General features: G+C 39.1%; 1 protein-coding gene and 1 long non-coding RNA gene across 5 annotated transcripts in view; one reads left to right on the plus strand and one right to left on the minus strand.

The window, feature by feature from the left end:
- MYZAP (myocardial zonula adherens protein) overlaps positions 1-25598 on the plus strand; it is a 147064-nt gene that overhangs the window by 12028 nt on the left and 109438 nt on the right. The window lies entirely within an intron of this gene.
- LOC130368573 (uncharacterized) overlaps positions 9619-25598 on the minus strand; it is a 178585-nt gene continuing 162605 nt past the window's right edge. For both annotated transcript variants that reach the window (XR_008892509.1, XR_008892507.1), the window contains one exon: positions 9619-10165. This is a non-coding gene — a long non-coding RNA (uncharacterized LOC130368573). The remainder of the gene's footprint in view (positions 10166-25598) is intronic.

Here is a 25598-nt window from a genome sequence, read left to right on the forward strand (position 1 = left end):
TAGAAGTAATTTACAAATCTGTTTAACTTTCTGGCACCAGGTGATTTGAATGCATTTATTTTTTCCCACCGGATTACCCCATTAAATGTAGAATAGGCCACGTGCACACTGATGTTTATTATCTTATTTTATACATAAAACAAGGAGTTGTTTTTTGACAACCCCTTAAAAAAACTCCAAATGAACAATGACAAATAATCATAAGCACATAGTGTAATTGTGGGCCCCCGGCTAACAAGTTTGAGTATAGTTCAAAGTCAGCAGAAGAATAAATATTGACTTGAAGCTTTCCAAAAGTACAGACTCACTAGCTTGTACATTGTTCCATGTAGGTGATATATAAATATAGAGTTACCCACATAGCAATTCATTTCACCAGTATTTTTACAGTATTACTCTACGTTCACACTTAAGAGGGGCATTTACTAAATGGCGCCAGCAGTGCACATGCTTAAAATGTTGCACAATCTTGATTAAAATGGTCATTTCTGCAACACTTTGAGCATGTACATTGCTCAAGAGGGGGAGGAGGCAGAGAGGCGGCTGTAAGGGGTTTTGGCCTCGCATAAAGGGGGTATTCCAGGGCTGTGCCCCCCCAATTTTTTACTTCACAAATGACTTCGGACAGCTAAAATCTACACCAAGCACAAGGAAAGAAACACAAACCCGCTGGATTTACTAAGAAGCGTGTGCCTCTTATCCAGATAACTTAAATGGGCAGAGTTTTACTGATGTGCATTGCACCAAAATGCAGTACATAGTAATTAGTATTTTGGTTAGCCAATAACAGGGGTGGGTTAAAAATATAGAACTAAGTACAAATCTTTCTATAATTGGTCTTCTCTTGTTTTTTAGCTTAGCTAAAATAAAAATATTGTTTGTTAAACTTTTCTAGGGAGAAAACCTTTTTCTAGGAATCTCATTCCTAGGTAAACCATTCCCTAGCTACAGAAAACTATTAACCTACATTTTTGTTTTTGTTGATATAATTATGTTGACTACCCTTAGGCTTGATATACAAGTAGTTTTCCAAGAGCTGGTATAGCTACATGTGCTGGAGAGCCATTGTGTCTGGATAAATAGATACATAAATAGGAGCTACAACGGCAGGAATTTTAGGTGTCTGGCCCTCACTGATCAAACATTGATGGTTAATTCTAAAAATAGATTAATGTTTAAGTCCTGTAAAACCCCTCTAAATAGGTATTTGTGTATAAATAATAATAATAATATAAAATATCTATCTATCTATATAATAAAAGGAAGTTGACTGCAGCACACCAGCATATCCAGTTAAAAAGTTGTAGCTTTATTGCATAGATACAAGGACTACGTTTTTGTGGTCTCACACCACCATTGTCAAGTAAGGATCGACCGATTATCGGATTGGTCGATATTATCGGCCGATATTCACGATTTTGCTAGTTATCGGTATCGGCATCTAACCTTGACGATAATGCGTCTTGCCTGCGAAACCCGGGCCCATAGAACGGTGCTGCTGGCTGCTTTTTTGCATCTCCCACACAGCCATGGCAGCCCTGTAAGAGAACCGCAGTGGCTGCCTGGGAGAGGTGCTTTGAACCCTGGCGTGGCGCTGCTGCGCTTAGACGTGAGGTCACGTCACCATGGGGGTGACGTGACCTCACGTCTAAGCACAGCAGTGCCACGTGCGCCCACTGCCCTGCTCTCTCTATCTCTCATACAGGGCCCTGCTTGTCCTCAGGTACAGAGCCCTGCTTGTCCTCAGTGTACAGAGCCCTGCTTGTCTTCAGTGTACAGAGCCCTGCATGTCCTCAATGTACAGAGTCCTGCTTGTCCTCAGTGTACAGGGCCCTGCTTGTCCTCAGTGTACAGGGCCCTGCTTGTCCTCAGTGTACAGAGCCCTGCTTGTCCTCGGTGTACAGAGCCCTGCTTGTCCTAGGTGTACAGAGCCCTGCTTGTCCTTAGTGTACATGGCCCTGCTTTAAAATGCCCATATATTAAAATGCACGGAATATCGGTATAAGTTATCGGCTATCAGCCTGAAAGTTCACAGGTTATGGGTATCAGCTCTAAAAAAATCAATATCGGTCAATCCCTATTATCAAGTCATGACAATGGTGGTGTGAGACCACAGAAACGTAGTCCATGTATCTATGGAATAAAGCTACAACTTTTTAACTGGATACGCTGGTGTGCTACAGTCAACTTTCTTTTTTCTATCTACCGCGTCGGAACCAGGACCAGGGCCCCTGCGACTGACCTGCACCCACTACTATTTCTCTACTCTGGTATGCTGCTCTCCTTCAAATTTGTATCTATCTATCTATATATGTATGTTGCTGGGCCTAGGGTATACAACAATGAAACAAAAGTAATACTTACCTACCCCAGACTGCTGCAGCTGCATTGCGGCTCATTCTGGTTCCCCTGCTGCTCTTCTTAGAGATGTCAAAGCAGGATCTGGCCGCTTAGCCAATTGCTAGCCGAGACAGGAGACTGCTGTAGCCAGTGACTAGCTAAGCGAGAAGAACAGAGACTGAAAGTAGCCGCAATGGGACCTTATTTTTTATACTAGAATACCCCTTTACCCCAGTAAAGACAGTTTATAAAAAAAAGTTTATAAAAAGAATTTTATAAAAATTAGAATTAGATCAAATTAGAAATGTTTATGTAAGTTTCTTCAGCAATCATAATACAGTAACAGGCACTCCTGTCACATGACAGGAGTGCCTGCTCCTGTACTTTCTGAGCAGCCTGGCATAAGCTCAGGGCCTGACTGGGGATAAAAAGCAGCCCTGGAAGTAATTTCATACCAGCCCCACAGCATTGCGGCACTGTGGCACTCTACACCCCCCCCCCCCCCTCTCCCCTTAGGCAGATACACTCTACCCCCCCCTTCCCACATTGGGCACGTAGGTGGTCCAGAGGCAGATACCCGCCCCACATTAGGCAGATAGAGATAGGTCCAGATTCCACAGTGACAGGCTTAGGCAGATATTTCCCCCCTACAATAAGCAGCCGCAGATAGGTCCACAGGCAGAGTATGTGTAAAATAAAAAAAAGGGGCCAGTAACTTACCTTAATCAGCACACGCCCGACGCCCGTTCTTTCCGAGCCTGCGCCTGCCCGGTGATGTCTGCATTCCCAGCACGGGCAGCGTGATGACGTCCTGCGCCGCGCGACCTCCTCTGAGCAGCTGACGTCATGACGACGACAACGAGGAGGGTGAGTGACACTCATGCTAGTGTAGTGTAGAGTGCATGGGCGGGCCACGGGTCAGCCTGATGGTGCCTGAGCAATTGGCCAGCCATTGCCGGCCCCAGGGTGAGCGGCCCAACAGGAATTTTCCTGGTATCCCGCCAAGCCAGTCCGGCCCTGCATAAGCTGTATGTCTAGTTGTGAGTGTACTTTCTGAGCCGTCTGCCATAAGCTGTGTGTCTAGTTGTGATGTAATACTCACCTGCTCCTGTCTGTGACTGGGCCCAGACTGAAATTTTTCTCTGTGGTGCTCTATTGATTAATCTGGGCTTTGCCACAGACAGTGGGTGAGTAGTACTCAGCCACAAGCAGAGGGGTCACTTATCATCACTGCTTACTGTCCTTACAATGAGGTAAGTAGCAATGCATAGCATCACCATTTAGCTCCTTAAACATGCTAAACTAGGTGTCCTGCACCAGGCCCATCGAGTATTCAATGAGGAGGCACACAGTGTAATTAATTCAAAATTAATTTGGCAGCCCAATGTCAGCATAACCTGCAACAAATTACATATGACTTTACAGTAGCACTGTTAAAAAATTAATTTCAAAATGTACAACTTGCAAGGCCTTAGAAGGGATCCAGATATGGAGCACTGGTATTAGTAAGAATAAAATAGGTTACATTATTGTTGAAAACAACATTCTTCAAAGCATTTGATGGCAGAACGTTCTCAGGACTTTGCCATAACTAATCTTACAAGCCACATCTTTCAATTGTAATCATAATTGAAAAGATGCAACTTACCAATCAACCAATTATTTTGGATTTATTTCCTCAATTACGTACAAAGCTTTGAAAATTTTACTTTAAACATTTTTCACTTTGCAAAACAAGCAACCATAACTTGGAAAACAGATAAAAGACTTGTGATTGGAAATCAAATGATTGTAAGTCAGCTGCTGTGATCATCTGCTGTGTAGTATGTATAAGCTCAATGTCTTGGGAGGACAGAGGCTTAGTGAATGTCCTAATAAGTATTTTACTTGTTTCTGAAGCAATGTGAGGTTTGTCACAAGTTACAATAATCAACATGTTTTTCATGTCTTCCTAAATGTAAAATTTGGGTCAGTGTGCTATGAATATCATCCAAAAGATGTAAAACATAAAATCAATTAAGTATATGTGATTACTCGTTCCAAAGGAGAAAATATCAGCAGATGCCATGGAAAAGCTTTTGCTGCTTTATATTTTGCTGCACAATACAGTACGTGTCTTAAACATTGCACGGTCAAGCAAAGTGTATTTTATGCAATTTATATGTAATTTGTGGATTGCACTAGATGTCAAAGCATGCACTGAGTTCTGAAGCATGTGCAGGGTTAATTTATTTGCACTTTGCACTGCATTTGTTGTACAGCTAAGCCAGAGTATGGTCACATGTTGGTCCTCTAGCCGGTGAGTATGAGAGTCTTCCCCAAGTCAACCCATCCCAAGTGTTGGACAGAGCTTGGTCTGGCCAGGTGCACGTCTTACTTCTAAGTTCTCATGAGAAGACCTGGGTCTGGTGAGCCTAGGTACTGCTAATGTTAGGCATATCTCCTTGAATGGAGTACATTGTCACTAGTCCCGTCTACAGTCAGGTTATAATTGAGCCTAGCCCAAGTCCTGCTGCAAGGATACATCTGCTCTTCAGCATTTTCTTCAAAGACGTTTAGCAAGGATAAGTGGTAACGGCTTTGTCATCTTTTCACCGGATCTTATGATTGGCCTTGGGTCAGAACAGCGCCAGCCTGTTTTCCAGGTCAGTCTTCCTTTGGATACACTTTGCAAAGTGTAGTGTCACAGTTTGCCACAAAAATAAGTGGTGGAAAGTCTTTGGTCTGCATTTCTACATTTCACCATGGTCAACTAACGTGAGATCCTCATTCAGTTGCTTTTTGTGGTTTGGACATTAAGCTGGTGCATCAGAGAGTTGCTGCTTCTGTCTACATTCACATCAGATATGTTCAAGTATGCATACCAAGGTACCGTGAACGTATTCCTGAAGGTTTATCTGCAGGTCAAAAAGGTGGGCCATTGATGTGTATTTGCCCCTAGGCTACAATTAGTCAGCCCCTGTCCCCACTCCTCCTCATCACTATCCTGTGTATGGCTGTATAAGAGCTAGCTCTAACAGGAGCCTCCCTCTCTGCTCTCTCTACAAAGAAAACTTCTCCTGTCCTGCCCCCTCAACTAAGAACCCCCTCAGCCATTCACTATAAGTGGGATAGATCAGCCAGAGATTAACCCCTGTGTTCTATACAAAACTGTTTCAGAATATCCAGGATGTCTGTAAGACTGTTAAACAGTGGGTAAATTAATCTACTGTTTATTTGTATCAATAATTTCTAGGTTTAATGTTGCTTTAAATAGTATTTGTGCTACAATGTTGTATAGTATGTAAAAAATAGTGAAGTCTTAAGTTGCATATCTACATAGAACAAGGACCAAGTTAGAACTATCCTAGACTGGCAACATTCAACAGCATTTCTGTTGTTGGAACTCCAGTGTAATTATATAAGGGAAGTGGGCACAAGGATTTCCCGTACATAAACAATGACGATCAAAGCATGTGTTGTTCAGTATGATGCAAAGTGCAACTGTTCTGCTATGATAAATCTGTGTTTATTCTTCTTGTAATATATATCAGTAAGTGAGCTATATCTGTGTTATGTAGTCTAAAGAAACAACATTGACAAATACATTTGAATCTCATAATTGTATCTCACCAGCTATATTCAAGCCATGTAATCAGTTTCTTCCCATTTATGTTGCATCCATGTTTTGGACCTTCTGTGTCAGCTGGGTCATGTGACCCCTATTCTGACCTCCAGTCCAGTGCATGTTCCTGTGTGTACAGGAAATCTGCCTCTTCTTTCGGAAGGATTTCCTGTGAATTATAGGGTTATATCGGCATCTATCAAATCCCTCCTGAACTCTCCCCACCCCCAAGAGTTGTCCCACTTGAACCTCTGTATGTCTTCTCTATGTATAGAGTACAGCTGAACATATTATTTATGCATTATTCAGGAGCCAGTCCCTACAATGATTAGTTGTAGAGTTAGAAAACTTTAACTGAGTTTTGGGAGATTGGTGTTGGTTGTAGTTTACAAAAACACCCCTGCAGGTCCATAGAAGCTACAATGTGAATGTGTATGTAGATAAATTAACAAACCTGTTATTACATTTAAACACAAGATGTAAACTTTACAATTTACATGTTCCGTTTTAGCTAATGTATATATTTTTTAGTCAACACATGATTTTACCATTTCCAGTCAAGAAGAAAAAAAGCAGAACATCTTTCTCATTATGTAACTAACTAATTAATTAACTAACTAACTCACTATAAGAGTCTGTTTCTAAGGGTAAAATGTATGTAAATATAGAATTACAGTATGTGTCATCCCTAGGAGATTTGCAAGTCAAAGTGCTAGGCTGGAATCTACCGTATTTGTTCTTTGAACAGTACAAATACAGAAACAGTGTTCTACTGAACATGCCTTAATGTGACAATGATAGGTATGGGCAAGGGAGAGTATAAAAAAAAATAATAAATAAAAGTATGTTATTTCCCTTTTTTTTTTTTTTTTTTTTTTTTTTTTTTAGTACAAGCTATCAATAGAATCTCTCTTAGATTAGTTTCTAATGTGTATCTTTAGAGTGGCTGCCTTTGAACAAATTGTCTTAGCTGTGTGGTTATAAAGAAAAATATTTAAAGAACTTTTTCAAACAGCAATAATACATTTTTGTGGAATTAAAAATGTAAATATTTTAGGGTGCATACACAGGATCTGCTATAGATTTGAAGCTGTAGATATCAATAATTAAATGATTTTGGCGGTTTATGGATATTATTGTAAGGACGAAGCACGGTTGAATGCCTTCTCTGCTCCTCTCTTTGGATGTGGAGAAGGCATTCGACCGAGTGCGCAGTGGATATTTAGAAGCAGTTCTGCGTAAATATCATCTCCACCCAGAATTTACGAAGGCTGCCATTGCAATGTATTCAGAACCATCTGCAAAAGTTTTTAGTGGGGGGACCCTTTCTAAACCATTAAAAATCTATAACAGAACCAGACAAGGCTGTGATTTTGTTAATCTGCCTTTGTTAAATATAAATCCCCTCATTTCTCTCATTAAGGAAAACGCTGATTTATTTTCCAAACTCCAATGTCATTTATAGGCCGAATCTCTGTGGTGAAAATGTTTTTCTTGCCTAAAATCTTATATATATTTCAGAAGCTACCCATCATATACCCAGCAAGATCTATGAGGCAATTACAATCTATTATATGGAATTATATATGGAAAGGACGGACAGCTAGAATAGCTGCTAATATACTACACACACCAATTGTATTGGGAGGGATGGGTTACCCGGATCTTGCTGTATACCACAGGGCTGCAATACTTAACAAAAATCATGGTAGCATAATCACTATGACAAAGCCTGGGTCTCAAAAGAGACAACCATGATGGAACTCCCAGATGCAGATCTAGCCCTGTGGTCTACAGGAATATATATAAAATTACTATAAATACACCAATGGTAAAGGCATGTATTAAGATATGGAAAGAAATATTATCTAAAAATATTTTGAATCCTATAAAATACTCAGTAATACCTTTTAGAGTTCTACAACTCCTGCTACCACAAACAGATTTTACTCAATGGAGTAAATTAGGTATTCAAAAGTTATCAGATATAATTATAGCAGGGAGATTGATGCTCTTCTCGGACCGCTGTTGTAAATTTAGGATTTCAAAAAATGTTTTATTTAAGTATCTGCAATTAAGACATCTTTTGACCACCCTTAAACGGTGTCAGCGAATAGCTCCTCATATGAGAATTTTTTTCTGAAAGGGGATAACACGGAAAAGGGAATATCTCTGGCATATATTCATCTGGTTTCAATCAGAAAATCGGATCCTTTCCCATTTCAAAAAGCTTGGGAAAGGGATTTAGGCCGTAGTTTCTCAGCGGAAGAATGGTACTTTATTTTTAGTCTACCATCTGGAATCTCCCGATGCTCCAACCATTTGGATATCTCCAGGAAGATAATGTATAGATGGCATTGGGTACCATACCGACTTAACCAAATTTCACCTGACCTTTTGAAGTTTTGTTGGAGATGTAAGGTAGAAGTCGGCTCTTTTTTTCATATTTGGTGGGAGTGTTGAGAGATTGAAAAATAATAGAAACAGATATTTATTTTACTTGGCACTATTGTGGGACGCTATATAGACAGGAGCCCTGAGGTGGCATTATTATCCCTAACAACCAATACTTTACCCGATTCTGAGCTTACAGTAATAACACACATCTTGTTTGTGGCCAGATTACAGATAGCAAAGAGATGGAAATCAGATGTAATACCTACCATCCTTGAGTTAATAACCATCTTACATATGAATTATAAGATGGAAGGGTTAGATGTACAAAAATTGTTAGCCACTAACTTATATGAACAAAGATGGAGGCTTTGGGAAAAGCTTATGAGGAAGGAATAGACACTACCCCAGGTAGTACAGGTTCAAATGAAAAGGCAGGTTCAATTGGAGTGGATAGAGATAGAAATAGACTAATTATGTAATATCCTCTGGTGTATGTATGTATTACTTCTTTGCCCCTCTTCACCCCCCCCCCTTTTCTTTTTGTTATGTAGTGTTTATGTATTTGGTGTAGGTATATGTTCTATGTAGTCTTTATGTATTTGTTGTATGTATATATGTTATGTTTATGAAAAATAATAAAAGAGAAGTTTAAAAAAATAACTAAATGATTGAATATAGCATCAAATCTGCAGCAAATCTCGTATGTTTAAATTTGCATTTCTTTATCGACAAAATAAAATTGTATATCCCTATGGCTAGCACAATCACTAGATCTCAATCTGAAAGAGCACTTCTGGATCTGCTGAAATTTGCAGGATGAAGTTTAGTCTACACTCCTGACATAGTCATTTGAACTTTGCCCACATGAAGTAAAAATGCAACTTGAAAAATGCAACTTGAAAGGACGTATTTGTTAAAGAGCATATTATCTATTAGGGCAGGGTCCCACTGGGAGCACCAGTAGCATATTTTACGCTGAGGATGTGCCAATGGCAGTCACAGAGAGACTGTAGAGCGAGCTATCGGCTGTACCCGTACAGCTCTGTGTGTCCACACATAGTGGCAGATTTCCCGCTGTAGAAATCCGCCACACAGAGCTACCCGGCCGCAGGCCTTACAGCCAAAAGCAACTGGATAACAGGGCATTTTGACCTCTTTGGTTTTATTTTTTATTTTATTTTTTTTATTACAGGGGCACTAAAAGTTATTTCCATATACTTAGCTATATCTTTGCAGTATTTTCTCTAAACAACAATATCAGTATTCCCTGTCTCAGCTGTGCAGGCTTGAAGGACCTCAATTCCTTCTCTGGAAGTTCTCTGGATCAGAGGGGTCCCATAGATTATATTCCCAAAAATTATGATATGGCTTACCCTCGTTATATATGTCAAAACATAGCTCGATTAAACATGCAGTCTCCTGTTTTATTCCATATTTGTCAGTATTTGATCCTCAGTTGCATCTGGGTTATGGAGGAGAATATAGGAAAAATAGGACTGAAAAACGCTAACAATTAAAAAGACACAATATGAATACAATAAAAAGATCCATATTTATAGCCATACTTTAACATTCCCATGTGACAGAGGTCCTGTTCTTATCTCAATGCTTTTACAGTATTTTAGTTATTATAGTTTATAAGGTAGACATTATTCCTATCATGACCTATTAGAGTACAGTAAACCGTATTTTCTAACATAAAAGATGATAGAGCTGGCACTGCTGTTCTATTTAAAGTCCCACAGTCAAAGTATGCCCTCAGGTTCCTTCATAAACGACACAGTAACTGTTGCTCCCAGCGTACCTGGCAAGTGGTGCTCTGTCCTGTAGACAATGGTACACAAATAATTATCATGTAGAAAAGAACGGGCGGCACTCACTATTGCAAATCCAAAGGCGCTTTATTGCATGGAGCAGCAGGTAACAAGCAGTTTTGTGCTATGCGCGCTTCTTCTCGACTCACTAAACATCACGTCACTATCCTGCGTCTACATACAAACACCAATGCGTGGCTCAGTGCGTTTACATCATTCCGTCGTGCGTTGCCTGTTTCCTCATCGCCTAGGAAACAGGTGATGGAATTATGTAAACACGCACTGAGCCACGCACTGGTGTTTGTATTTAGATGCAGGATAGTGACGTGATGTTTAGTGAGCCGAGAAGAAACGCGCATAGTGCGAAACAATTGTCACTTACTTTCTGTGACGCAACTGCTTGTTACCTGCTGCTCCATGCAATAAAGCGTCTGAGAAATTAGTATTTTCTCCTGTATGTATGTATATATATATATATATATATATATATATATATATATATATATATATACACACATGCATACTCTATCCTGCTTTTAACTGTTATACAGTATATCCATTTGTTCCTGAGTCTAAGCAATACAGTTACTGGAATGCAAAACTAAGCAGCTTGTTTTCCTGTGAATATGCCTTGTGTTCAGGCCAGACATGTGGTCCACTAATGTCACTTTTCTGCTTGAAAACAAAGTATACTGTTTTATTAAAACCCTGGTGTGAGATGTGAATAAGAAGAGTATCCTGTCATGATTCAATTCACTAGCAAAATACAACATATCCAGTCAACCAAATACAACCAAGTACTTGGTCATTGTCAGTTGTCATATAATAAACCTTTCATTTACAACTACAGCTGAAGATTTCAGTTTCAGATAAGGAATAGAGAAGTGGAATAATGTTGTCACTTAAAACAGAAGTACTGGGTTCTTAAAGGGGTATTCCTATCTGACGACATTGTCCCCTATGTACAGGATTGGCAGGGATTCAACAGCCGGGGCCCCCACCAATCCCAAGAATGGCAACACAATTGTCTTTGCAATGAATGGTGTGCATCACACATGCTCAGCCAGCACTCGATTCATTCCCTATGGAGCCGGTGAACATTACCATGAGCACCATTCTTTCTGGGGACAGATTTGTCCCTGTTCTTGGGATCATGCGGGTCCCATAGGTCATACCTCAACAATCAGCACATTATCCACTATTCGACAGGAATAGTCAAAAAATATCACTCAAGAGTTGGTGTTCCGATGCTGCAATGCAATGTTATTGGACACAATAAAAAATATTGAATTAGCAAAAGCTGTTAGGTTCTCCAATATTTTTCACTCTCTCCTTACTTCTGCCAAAATACAGACAATATGAATATGGTGACTACTATAAATAAGTTAGCAGGCATGTGGAGTAAAGGTTTCCATGAGGGTAATATTTTTCAACCAGCTGTGTTGTGTTATTATTGGTTCAGTAGTAAGCTGGGGTGGGGTTAAACATATCAATTTAATTGACTGAGTTTTTTTTTTTAGTAGAATTACCATAGTGAAGGTCTAAATTAAGTACTTAATAGAAAGTACTTTTTAATAGGTTGCCCTTTCTATTGACACACCAGGATCAATTTACACTTATCAAAATTATACATTCAAACGTCCTTGGAAATATAACCTACAGTATCTTACATGAGCGAGTCCACCCCTCACATTTTTGTAAATATTTTTTTTTCTTGTGACAGCCATGAAGAAATGACGCTCTGCTACAATGTAAAGTAGTGGGTGCACAGCCTGTATAGCAGTGTTGAATGTTGTGTCCCCTCAAAATAACTCAACACACAGTCATTATGTAAGATATTGTAAGTAATCTATTGCGTGTCAATGCATTTGATAAACAGTAGCTTTTGGACCTTTTATGGAATATGCATTTATGGCCTTAAATGTTGGCATCCCTGAAATTTTTCAAGAAAATTAAGTATTTCTCACAGAAAAGGATTGCAGTAACACATGTTTTGCTATACACATGTTTACTCCCTTGTGTGTGTATTGGAACTAAACCAAAAAAAGGGAGGAAAAAAGCTAATTGGACATAATGTCACACCAAACTCCAAAAATGGTCTGGACAAAATGATTGCCACCCTTTCAAAATTGTGGCAAAATAAGATTGTTTCAAGCATGTGATGCTCCTTTAAACTCACCTGAGGCAAGTAACAGGTGTGGGCAATATAAAAATCACGCCTGAAAGCAGATAAAAAGGAGACAAGTTCACTTAGTCTTTGCATTGTGCATCTGTGTGTGCCACACTAAGCATGGACAACAGAAGGAGGAGAAGAGAACTGTCTGAGGACTTGAGAATCAAAATTGTGGAAAAATATCAATAATCTCAAGGTTGCAAGTCCATCTCCAGAGATCTAGATTTGCCTTTGTCCACAGTGCGCGACATTATCAAGAAGTTTGCAACCCATGGCACTGCAGCTAATCTCCCTGGGCGTGGACGGAAGAGAAAAATTGATGAAATTTGTCAACTCAGGATAGTCCGGATGGTGGATAAGCAGCCCCAAACAAGTTCCAAAGATATTCAAGCTGTCCTGTAGGCTCAGGGAGCATCAGTGTCAGCGCAAATTATCCAACATTTAAAGGAAATGAAACACTATGGTAGGAGACCCAGGAGGTCCCCACTGCTGACACAGACATAAAAAAGCAATACTACATTTTGCCAAAATTAACTTGAGTAAGCCAAAATCCTTCTGGGAAAAAGTCTTGTGGACAGATGAGACCAAGATAGAGCTTTTTGTTAAAGCACATCATTCTACTGTTTACCAAAAACAGAATGAGGCCTACAAAGAAAAGAACACAGTACCTACAGTGAAATATGGTGGAGGTTCAATTATGTTTTTGGAGTTGTATTGTTGCCTCTCGCATTGGCTGCCTTGAATGGGTGCCAAGCATCATGAAATCTGAGAATTACCACTGGATTTTGGGTCACACTGTACAGCCCAGTGTCAGAAAGTACAAGGAAAAATGCGGATCAGCTCACCACAATGTTCTTATGAAGGACACCACTCCATAGGTCCAGAAGCAAGGAATGAAGGAGCCGCTTCTCCTCGTAGTAGTAGAAACAGAAAAAGAGGGGGAGGGGGGGGGGGATCCAGCTCCCAAAGGAAAAAATGGATAGAACTTAACGTTTAATAGAACATCTTAAAAACTAGAAGCCACGTGAGTGGCAAGTGACATGTCACTAAAAAGAAGTGGAACACCGATGCGTTTCGAGCTTGCGCTCTTAGTCATGGCACTGACACCATGTCCAGCGGGGGTTTAAATAGGCACCACACAAATTAAAAGCCCACCGCAAACCAGACAGTCCCGCCTTCCTAACCAGGAAATGACGATCCTCTCTGATATATTTTTTGTTCTTCTTATTTCAATTTAAATTTAATTCAATTTATGTTTCTGTTTATGGTATCATTATGATCTCCAGATTCCAACTGATGTTTGGTTACATTCATTTTTTGTAACAACTGCAACCTATTTCCACATACTATCACTTTTGTTTCTATATACCCTCAACCATACATTACATCTGTTTGGGTCACCATGTTCTCATTCCCTATATTTTGACTTCGATTTAGTTTTTGTTCTTGGCCTTTAAAGGTTTTACTACATCTGACTATGCATTTTGTAACTTCTATTTGAATCCATATGAAATGGTATACTTAATTCATTTTTTTGCTATTAATAAGTGCATTGAATCTATGGTCAATATTTACACCTGGCAAGGTTTGTTCACCTGATCGCATTGTGTTAGTTTTTTTATGTGGAGCATATTCACATGATGCGATTATTGTATGCATTCTTTCGGTCGTAAGTTAGGTTAACACCCATTCGGTATGATTGTTGTTCCGTCCAGATATGTGGTGTAACTTGAGATCAAAACCGATTTGCACCTTCAAGCATATATAATACTTACCATAATTTTTTTTTATTAATGTCTGATAACCACTTCATGTATATGTAACTAGCATACCTTGATTTGTTATAGCATTTTACCATTGAACCATATTCACATGTTGCGATTTTTTCTTATTATGCGGTTTGATAATCTTCTAGGAGCTTTATACTTTTTTGATATGATGGTTTACTAAACAAATTAAACAACATATGGTGCATTCTTGAATTACAGCCAGTTTATATCTTTATACTTGTGCATCTTTTATGATCTTTTGTTTTGAATGTTTCAAAATAGTTTTGGGCTGCATACGGCAGATATAGGGTTAATTGACTTACCATCACCCTGCACCTGTTGGGTCTGCCAGTATCATACGCCCTGTTCAACACTCGTAATTTCATGGTTAGGAAGGTGGGGACTGTCTGGTTTGCGGTGGGCTTCTAATTTGTGTAGTGTCTATTTAAACCGCCGCTGGGCATGGTGTCAGTGCCATGACTAAGAGCGCAAGCTCGAAATGCGTCGGCGTTCCACTTGTTTTTAGTGACATGTCACTTGCCACTCACGTGGCTTCTAGTTTTTAAGATGTTCTATTAAATGTTAGGTTTTAACCATTTTTTCCTTCGGGAGCTTGATACCCCCCCTCTTTTCCAGTGTCAGAAAGCTGTGTTTGTGTCCAAGATCTTGGGTCTTCCAGCAGGAAAATGACCCATAACATACATCAAAAAGCACCCAGAAATGGCAACAAAGCGCTGGAGAGTTCTGAAGTGGCCAGCAATGGGTCCAGATCTAAATCCCATTGAACACCTGTGGAGAGATCTTAAAATTGCTGTTGGGAAAAGGTGCCCTTCCAATAAGAGAGACATGGAGCAGTTTGCAAAGGAAGAGTGGTCCAACATTCCTGCTTAGAGGTGTAAGAAGCTTATTGATGGTTATAGGAAGCGACTGATTTGTTATTTTTTCCAAAGGGTGTGCAGCCAAATATTAAGTTAAGGGTGCCAATAATTTTGTCCAGCACATTTTTGAAGTTTGGTGTGACATTATGTATAATTTTCTTTTTTTTCGCTCCCTTTATAGGTTTAGTTCCAATACACACAAAGGGAATAGACATGTGTATAGCGAAAAATCCTTTTCTGAGAGAAATACCTAATTTTCTTGAAAAATTTCAGGGGTGCCAACATTTACGGCCATGACTGTATACTGTAATTGCAACTGTTACAGTGACCATATTTAGAACAAAAATATAATGTATGTCCTTAACAAAGAGAGCCTGGCAACATCTCAAGCATTCATAACATTTTGAGCAGTAGTGTGTAGAGTGCACCAAAATGTTCAGGGTTGCCTGGTGGAAGAGAAACTTGAGCAGCTTGAGTTACAGAGTAAAGCTGGCAAGATGCCAGAGATTTTTAATGGCCTATGTTGGACCATTTTCTGCTGACTTGTCAGCACCCTTTCATAACACAACCGAAAATAACAAATTCTTAGCAAGTGCGCATACTTGTTAAAAAAAAGTTTCTGTTGTGTTGGTTTTTTCAGTTGTTGTCTGATGCAGTTATTGAAAAGTTTAGATTAACATCTGAATGGATTTTGTGTGTTCTTTTCAGGTGTGCGTGGCTTTATAGGTAGTTTCCATTATATAATTAACTGCTATTTTTATGCCAGACAGATCATTTGAGCTCAGTTAATAATATTATCAACCTTTGTACCAGAAAAGTCCACCCACTCTATATAAGAGCAAGTCAAATGTGAGGATCTGTAAAAACATTCTCTGAGTAGTATCTGTGCCTACATAATGGCCCTCATTTACTAAAAGTGGAGTGTTTATTTTTTTCCAGGCTTATTTACTAATCTGTCGCACATGTCGGTTATTTTTCTGTCGCACGTGTTTTTTGTGTCTTACTAGTCAATTGTGTCGCACAAACTCCAAACACGTAACATAAACTTTTTTGGACCTTAAAGACCATTTATAAATAAAAATGTATTTGTGTGAGTCAAAAGGTTTTGGACTAGTTTGTTTATAAACAGTTTCATTAATAAAAATTATTCAGGTGATATAATGTAAAAAAATTAATAATCACCCAAACATTAAATACTTTATTCATAAAAGTGTTTAACTGTACAAAATGTTTTCCGGTTATAAACCAAGTTACTTTCACAAAAAACACAATGGTAAACGGTCCCTTGTTAGAAATCACTCCATTTTTGGAATTTCACTCGGCGTCTTGGCTGTCTGTTATTGTGTGAGGCAAACTTACACTTTTTCTCGAGTGAATTTGGAAGTACTCCGAGTATTTTTTGTTTTTTGTGGGTAAAACGCCAATTTTTGGATAAAACACGCCCATTTCAGAGTGAGAAAAAAAACACTGAGTGTTTTCTAAAATGTCGGTTGTGCGACTAAAATTTGGTCGCATAATTAGTCGCACAGACGTTGCGACTAAAATTTAGGCGCAATAACCGAGAAAAAGAGTCGGTTGGACTTTAGTAAATGAGGGCCAATATGTTTGCATTTTCCCATAACTGTGTGCTCCTTTTAACTTAATTTATAGTATATATTATTCATCAACAGTTTACCTATTTATTATCAGTGGTATAATTGATTTGCACAGCCCCTATTTTACTGATGGAGATAGACACTTATTGATTCTATTGATTGTCTTACCTCTCATTAGAGTGACTGGTGAACCAATATATACAACCGCTATAAATGACAGAAAAGACAGGAATTTTTTTTTATAGTTTGTGAAAAAAAGCCTGCCAATAATATTATTCAAGTGCATTTTCAGGGTCAGATACATTTCATTTTCTTTGCAATTAAAGGGGTTATCAAACATAAGATGACTTTAGTACTAACCTGCAGACAGTAATGGACATGCTTGGGAAGAATCTTGTCTTGGGGCTAAATGACTGTGTTGCTCACCATAACACTGATGCTTTCTTTTTTGTGAAATGGCTATTTCCAGTTGGAGATCCCTCCCTCCAACTACAAGTCCCCGAATCCCTTGTTTGTAAGTGTGAGGTAACATTTCTCCCTCCCACACATCAGCCATCCCACCCATTGCAGCACAGATGAGCTCCCTTCCATGCGTTCTGTGCTTGGAACCACAATTTCATGCAGCCTTGTGGAGAATGATCTCCCTCCCAACCAGCGGTCGCTCCAATGAAGCACAGACAAGCTCCCTTTCAACACCTGACAAGTAATGTAATGTCTCAGTCCACACTGCAACGTGGGAAAAGTCTGAAACAACACTCATTTTGTATGCTGCCTTTGTTCTTAATGGATATTTATATTTTAGTAATAAAAGGATCAAGAAAAAAAGTCAAAACTACATGAGAACAAATATGCTTACAGAAAGTCACCTTTAAACACGATTTTACAGCTTATACACAGAATTAAACTATATGTAAAGTTGAGTAAATGCATTGGACGTTATTGTACCACTCCTAAATACAGCCTGTATTATAGATGTGTACAGGTTTACAGTTGTGCTTTCCCAACCTCCTTTGACTAGTGATCCAACCACTAGAGCCATGATATACTTGGGTTAGGTTACAAATTACATTAAAGGATCACATATCACATTTCATTTTACATTGAGACCTGTTGTCTTTCTCTGTTTCCACAGCACTCATAGCCAGCACTAGCCTGAGTGATTCTTTGTTATTAGGTCTTATACTGGTTATGGGTGCTATGTTGACACAGCACAGCAAGACGTTCCATCTCCTTATGCATCGTTATTAGCTGCTTGGAGATGCATACATCTCTTTACAAGCCTAAAAGAAAATGAAAGCAACTTGGAAAAAATACCAATTTGCACAGTACTGCATTATAAAAAATTTTCATCTATTAAACAGTTATAAGAATAAGGAAATGAACATTTAAACCAAAAAGCTGTGTTCTAGGTTAGAAGGCAAGTAAGTCCATTTTAACTGATAGGGAAGAATAAGTAATTTGAGGTACTACGTTTACAACAGTAAAAAATGCTGCAGCTCTGAAGCAGAATTGTGAATGTTGCTCTGAACCGTAAGTTGTAACTCAGAACGGTTACAAAAAAGGTTACAAAAAGGTTAATATGATAACAAAACCCTTGCAATATTAATGCATTTAAATAGCCAATAGGCCAGCTTGTTGTAGCACTGATAATCTCACATTCCACTATGCATTTTTTCTATTAAACATACCTTGCCAAACCTGTTGTGTGCTATATTAATCATCCTTGGCATGTGGCTCTCTAGTCTCAGTGCACACCCTGGAATGTCCCTGTTATATAATTGTATTTGTGGTAGATTCTACCTTCATTCTTTTGATAAATCTCAGCCTTATAACTGCTTTGTTTTTTTTTCTCCAAACTATATGCTGTTGACACAGGGTTCAATGTAGGTCACCTGCAGTAAGCTGGACAAGAGGATTATATTCTTTGAAATTATGTTTGTTGTAGGAGTTGTGGTAATACATTGTGCCCAATGATTTGTTTGTAAACAGCTACAACCACTGTATACTATGTAAATGATTTATTTCTGTATATAGGTAGAACTCATGGCCTAATAATTTGTTGTCTCTTAAATGGGCACTGTCAGATAAAAAAAAACTTTGATATGTTGTAAAGCATACAAAACCAATAGGTTTTACAATTGCTTTCATTAGAATATTTTCAGTATTTCATACTGAAAAAGCCAGTCAAACAACTGCCCCCTGTCTGCTTGTACACATACTAGTCCTGCTGTGTCCATGCATCATCACCTATGTCATGGACACACTTCCTTGATTGACAGCTATGAGTGCAAGGCTCACAGCTGGAGGAAAAATCCTCCCACTGTCAGCTTGTGTTCCGCTACTGTCAGTAAGGACAAGCTGGGAGTTGTAGTTTTGCTAATGCTAGGGAAGATGTGAGCAGACAGCATATTGAGGGAGGGGGCGGAGACCTGCACAGTGAGGCCACGCCCCCTCCATTTGGGGGGAATTCAGACTAGTGAGCTGAGTTAAAAGTGTATTAAAAAATAAAGGTGATAGACACATAGAAATTAATTTTTTTGGGGGATCTGACAGGTACGTTTTAAGGCAAACATAACATCTGCCACTGAAATCCTCCTCAAAGCATAATCTAGTCATGGATGACCAAATGTTGAATTATCTCCACTAAATCACAACTGTGTGTCATTTTAGCATTGCTGGCCATTGCTGAATTTACATTACTGTAACAATAAGGATTAAACAATATAATACAGGAACTGCATTAAAGATCATATCAGTCAAAATAATATCTGCATAACTGCCAACTATCCCACATGTTCTGGAAATTATACAAATTTTCATGTGCATTCTGGCAAATAATTCTTAAAGGAAAATCCTGGTAAAGTCTGCCCTCATCTTTGATGCAAACTGCCACACTGGGGGCATATGTGCCATTGGCAGGACACAGGTCAAAAGAGAAACACTGTAGCACAAAAACTGACTTCACACCTCGTTTTCAGCCTACGGTTGCCGTATCCGGCTGGGGGAGAGGAAAACCGGGCGCTCCTGTACCTCAGCCGGACCGGCGATGAAAATCCATTTACTTTAATGAGCCGACCGGAGTCAAACAGTAACTCTCTTCGACTAATTTTTGACCCGTATGCGGTTTCCTGACAGGACCTAAAACCATAGCATACTACAGTTTTAGGTCAAGTCACAAAACCAGAATACAGGTCAAAAATTAGCCGACCGGTGTCACCGTTTGACTCTGGTCGGCTCATTAAAGTAAATGGATTTCAGCGCCGGTCCGGCTGGGGTATGGGAGCGCACGGTTTTCCCCTCCCCCAGCTGGATCTGGCAACTGTAGGCTGAACGCAGACTTATGCTAAGCTCCTGTCATGTCAAGAGCTTAAAGACCAACAGGCCAGGAGTATATAGTTATTAAAGATGTTCACCTCAGCAAAGTGACGATATCTTCATCGTATGTACTACATTCCAATCTTCACAATAGATACTGCACTACCTGGTTGGACTTGATGGACGTATGTCTTTTTTCAACCATACTAACTATGTAACCTCTATAACGTCCTTACTTTGAAGTCCTCACAGTGAGTATAGTTTATGGCAGGAGTTGACAGACTTTTTCTTTTCCGGTCTCACCAGCAAATTCATATCAATCCTGTGTCCTTACGAGTGAACAAATACTACTGTGCAGAGCTCTCCTAATTCCAGCAGCAACAATCAACTACACCCACATAGGGCACATAATACCGACTAGCAGCTCTATATACTGCAGTGCAGCACAACCTACCTCTTTAAAGGGGTACTCCTCTGAAAACATCTTGTCCCCGATACAAAGAGACCCCCACGCTGGAGACCCCCACGATCTCTGCTGCGGCACCCCTGTCATTCGGTGCACGGAGCCAACTCTGCTCCAGATGACTAGCAAACACAGCTGCCACTCCCCCTCCATTCATGTTTATGGGAGGAGACGTGACGGCCGCATATTAGCCGTCTCACCCCCTCCCATAGACATGAATGGAGGGGGCGTAATGTCCCAAACATGGAAGCTCCATGCTTCCATGTTCCGGACCCCACCACTGCTGGCCCATAGATTGCAGGGGTCCCCTATGGCTGGACCCCCACAATAAGACATCTTATCCCCTATCCTTTGGATGGGGGAAAATATGTTTTCAGCGGACTACCCCTTTAATAGCACCAAATACCAAAGAGTAGTGTAAAAAGAACCAGTAGTAAACAAACAAATATCAGTGTAGCACAAATAACCACCAAGCAGTGCCAAACAAATACAGTTCAGTGTAAAATACCCCCATTGGCACCAATACTGCATCATAAAATACCTCTGCAACAGTACCACAATAAACATCTGGGCAATGCCAGACTTAACAAAAATAACAGAAAATGCAAACTAGCACCACTGAATACAGAAAATGCCATTTAACTTCTGTTCAAGGCTGGATTTACTAAGTAAATTAAAGGGGTACTCCGGTGAATTAATATTTTTTTTTTAATCAACTGAAAGTTAAACAGATTTGTAAATAACTTCTATTTAAAAATACTTAATCCTTCCAGTACTTATCAGCTACTCTATACTTCAGAAGAAGGTCTTTTCCAAATTTGTTTTCTGTGTGACCTTAGTGCTCTCTGCTGACACCTCTGTCTGTGTCAGGAACTGTCCAGAGTAGGAAAGGTTTGCTATGGGGATTTGCTCCTGCTCTGGACAGTTCCATATGGACAGAGGTGTCAGCAGAGAGCACTGTGGTCAGACAGAAAAGAAATTCAAAAAGAAAATAACTTTCTGTGGAGCATATAGCAGCTGATAAGTAATGGATGGATTAAGATTTTTAAACAGAAGTAATTTACAAATCTGTTTAACCTTCTGGCATCAATTGATTTCATTTTTTTCTCTACGGAGTACCCCTTTAAGCCTTTTTAGATCCTTTTTTTCGTCAGTAGCTTTACTAAAGCCAGTAACTGACACAAAGAAAAATTATAGTGGTATCTTTGCCAAATTTTTTCTGTGTTTTAAAGCCACTCCTAGTTTTGGTAAAAATACTGACCACATTTTTTTTTGCATTCTTCTCAAATTTTTCTGCTTGAGAAAGAAGGTGGTCCCTCAAAATATCACATGAATGTTCCTCAATACCAAATCTTCTCCATGTGGAGTCTCTGTTAAAGGACTACAGAGGATTCGTTTGGGAATAAATCACAGAAATGGTACAAATGTAGAATAAATCAAAGTCAATACATAGATTATCTAATGGTTATACGGTATAAATCAAAGATATTAAATGGGCACCGTCAGATACAAAAACGTTTGATATGTTGTAAAGCATGTATAACCAATAGGTTTTGCAATTGCTTTCATTAGAAATTTTTCAGTATTTCATACTGAAAAAGCCAGTCAAAGATCTGCACCCACTGCCTTCTTGGACACATACTAGTCCTGCTGTGTACATGCATCATCACCTATGTCATGGACACACTTCCTTGATTGACCGCTGAGCGCAGGGCTCATAACTGGAGGAAAAATCCTACCACTGTCAGCTTGTGTTCCGCTACTGTCAGTGAGGACAAGCTGGAAGTTGTAGTTTTGCTAGTGCTAGGGGAGATGTGAGCAGACAGCATACTGAGGGAGGGGGGCGGAGATCTGCACAGTGAGGCCACGCCCCATCCCATTGAGAGGAATTCAGACCAGTGAGCTAAATTAAAAGTGTATTAAAAAATAACTATAGGTGCTAGACACAAAAATTAGATGTGCATGGTCAGGATTAGGAACGCAGTGACATATTAAAAACATGTTTTTTTGTTGGATCTGAGGGGTACGCTTTAACCTTCAATAATATGGAACCTTTAAAAGACTATATAAAGGGGAGGAAGATTCAGGGGAAAAGGGCTGGGCGAAGTTAAGAGGGAAGAAGGGGGGAAGATTTCACAGCAAGGGTTCATGAAGTATTGTTATCCTTAAAGGTAATGTGCAAATTATTGGGGAGATAGAAAAGAGGTATCTTGACTTACATATGATCTGGGGTTCCCCGATTTTACAATTAGTATAGGAATGTGATTCCCAATCAGATATTTCTTTAAATGACATATTTGCGGAGTTCTGCTGACCCATTAAGAATATAAGGTAAAGTTTGTACGAAGCCAGTACAAAATGACTGCGTTAGTAGGGCCACAATGGCAATTAATTTGTTTCTCCATAATTTTTGTATCTCTTCGAATTGCCCTTTTATTCTTGCAAACCTGACAGAATCTGTGATGGGTCTATAAAGGCAGAGCCTTAGTTGCTTAGTCTATTGCAGAAGCAGGACTTAGTCTTAGGATCACATTAGATTACATATTTCTCCTCCTGTCTTGTCACCAATGATTAACTCATCACTGATTTAGAACTCATTTTGGCATTCAGTGTATCTCACATATCTAAATGGCTTACTGGAGCACTAGAGACGCCTTTACCATGGTGTGGTAAATCCTACTGGGACTGGAATCTGTGACTTCTGAGTCTACCAGGACCCAGGACAGGTAGAAAGAGTTTAGGACATCATTGGGTTCATAACATTCAAACCTATGGCTTATGGGCTGGACCAATTGGGGACTGCAGTTTACCCAGATTAGTGAAGAAACCCAATCCGTATTGTACTGCTTGATTTATTTCTGTCGGTCCCCTGCACAAGTCAGGGACTTGTACCTTGCCAGTCAGGCATGTCGCATACTTTCTGAAGTACTGGAATAAAGGAGTAGAGTATATACAGTAAGAACAGCATACAGTGAAGATGGCAAAAAGTTATGTTCCTAGTATAGTGTCCTCACTGTAAAGTCCTTACATGAAGGACCATATAAAAGGTTATAAAACGGGTGACATAGAAAAATTATGATGGATTTTATTCATAAAAGTTCATAAAGTTACTTTACATAGCACTCAAGTTTGAACCAAACTCTTTCTCAAGTATTAACAGACTTGCTTACATTATCAGAACTATAGATGGTAGCAATAACTACACGCTGGAGGGTTTAACTACATTGGTCTGTATAGGAACATGGCGATCCACTGTATTCACTTTTTGGCTGTGTTGCTTGTTGCTAGGGAGCAAGTTAAACATTGACTGGACAGTACAGCAATTACTGTCTTTAAAAATACTGCCCCTTTGCCTAAAGGAATCTCTAATAAAATTTTACAGGGAATTCCAGTTGGCTACAGACATGCAGAAAGCGCTGACATATGTTTAATCATCATAAAAATCATATAAAATTGAGATGGTCAGAACAGTAAGAAATGTATCATAACATTATAGGAGAGCATGACCTACTAGCACATTTTATTTTCAACAGGAGATGACAAAATAATCACTAAGTAACCATCATATTAATCATTTAGTTGTTTTGATGTGTCCTTTTTTTTAGTATTAACCTGGCATTTATGTACATATAAAAAAAAAAAAAAAAAGTGGGGAACCTCTAAAACATAGCTTTTAATGCATAGAAAAAATATATCACACACAATGAAAAAGGTGAAAAATATATTTAAAAATATGTATATTTTTTATAAGGCCACCATACAATCCCAAAAATATGTATGATCCGCACATACGTAGTCACTGAACTTCATAAAAAAATATCAATTCAGAAAGTTGCCGGGCTTCATGAAGACATATGTAGTACACATCTAGGTTGCAGTTCACACTGAGTACATATAGCCGTACTTCTCTAAATCCTTAAATCCACAGCACATTGACCAATGTTCTCTGTTATAGTCATCTCGTTATTCTACACAATATTGAACACTGTATCTTTCATCCATTAAAATAAATGTGTATAAGCGGCTATAGGTGGAACCGCAATACATAGGTCTGTTACTGAAAAAAACGCAGCTGGATAGACAATTGGTTCCACATGTCCAGTCAGCACAGTATATATTGTACACCTTATGCATTAATTCATTCCTGGATATACACCAAACATAAACATGAACCAGAGTTGCCTGTTATTAACAGCCGCACCTCCGCTGTCTATATAATCTACAGGTCGCAATGTCTCTATTTGCTGTGTACTTCGGAAAACCGCACACATTTATTCCGACTTCATAACAACTGTGTTGTGCTCGTAGACCACCATAAACATCATGCAGTAAATATAAGAATCACAATATATTGAGGTGTTCCACACAGTAAATAGGGACCCCCTGTTAAGATGGAGTCAATCTATGGGCCCCTTACAAGACAGAGTCATCATACTATATCCCCTGTAAGACTGAATCATCACTGCTGATGGCGCAGAACTAACTTAAAGCTGGACATCTACAGCTGACAAGTATGAAGTGCTGACAATACAGACAGGAGATAACTGCATGGAAAAAACAGATAAGTGTGACCACAACACAATACAACATTTGCGGATTGATTATGTGCAGACATCTAAAGTACAACTAGTATGCATACTACACTTATAAGAACTAAAGTTTAATAACGGTGGTTCTCAACGTACTGTGGACACAGTTAGAACTATCCGTTGAAGATTCATAACTAAATGAGGTTTATTTACTAAGAGTGGAGTGTAGGTTTCTTTGTGGGTTTTAATTTCCGACAGGTATTTTCCCAAGGTATTTACTAAGGTTTCCCTACATTTTGCACTTTTCCCTACATTTTGCTTTTTGTTACAACTGTTCTGATCTGTTGTGTTTTCCTCATCTCAAATGCAATACATTTTCTGTGGAAACCTTAGTATACATGTTGGGATTTGTCAAAACTGTCTGAGCCACGCCCTTTTTGTTGGGACCACGCCCACACTTTTTTTTTCTTGTAAAATGGAGGGTTTTGGTTTTTTGGTCGCAAATTGTGTCGCAAGGGACGTGCGGCACAATTTGGGCACAAAACCCGACAAAAAAGAGTCGGGATGACTTTAGTAAATAAACCCCAATGTCTATTATATCCACATAAATATATCTGAACTTGACTGACAAAAAATGATAAGTCATGTAAAAGAAACTATACACTATATGTGGAACACAGCAAATATTCAAACAGATTTGACTAGTTCTGCTATGGACTAA

Source organism: Hyla sarda, chromosome 4, assembly GCF_029499605.1.
Source record: "Hyla sarda isolate aHylSar1 chromosome 4, aHylSar1.hap1, whole genome shotgun sequence".
In the NCBI taxonomy this organism is placed as follows: domain Eukaryota; kingdom Metazoa; phylum Chordata; class Amphibia; order Anura; family Hylidae; genus Hyla; species Hyla sarda.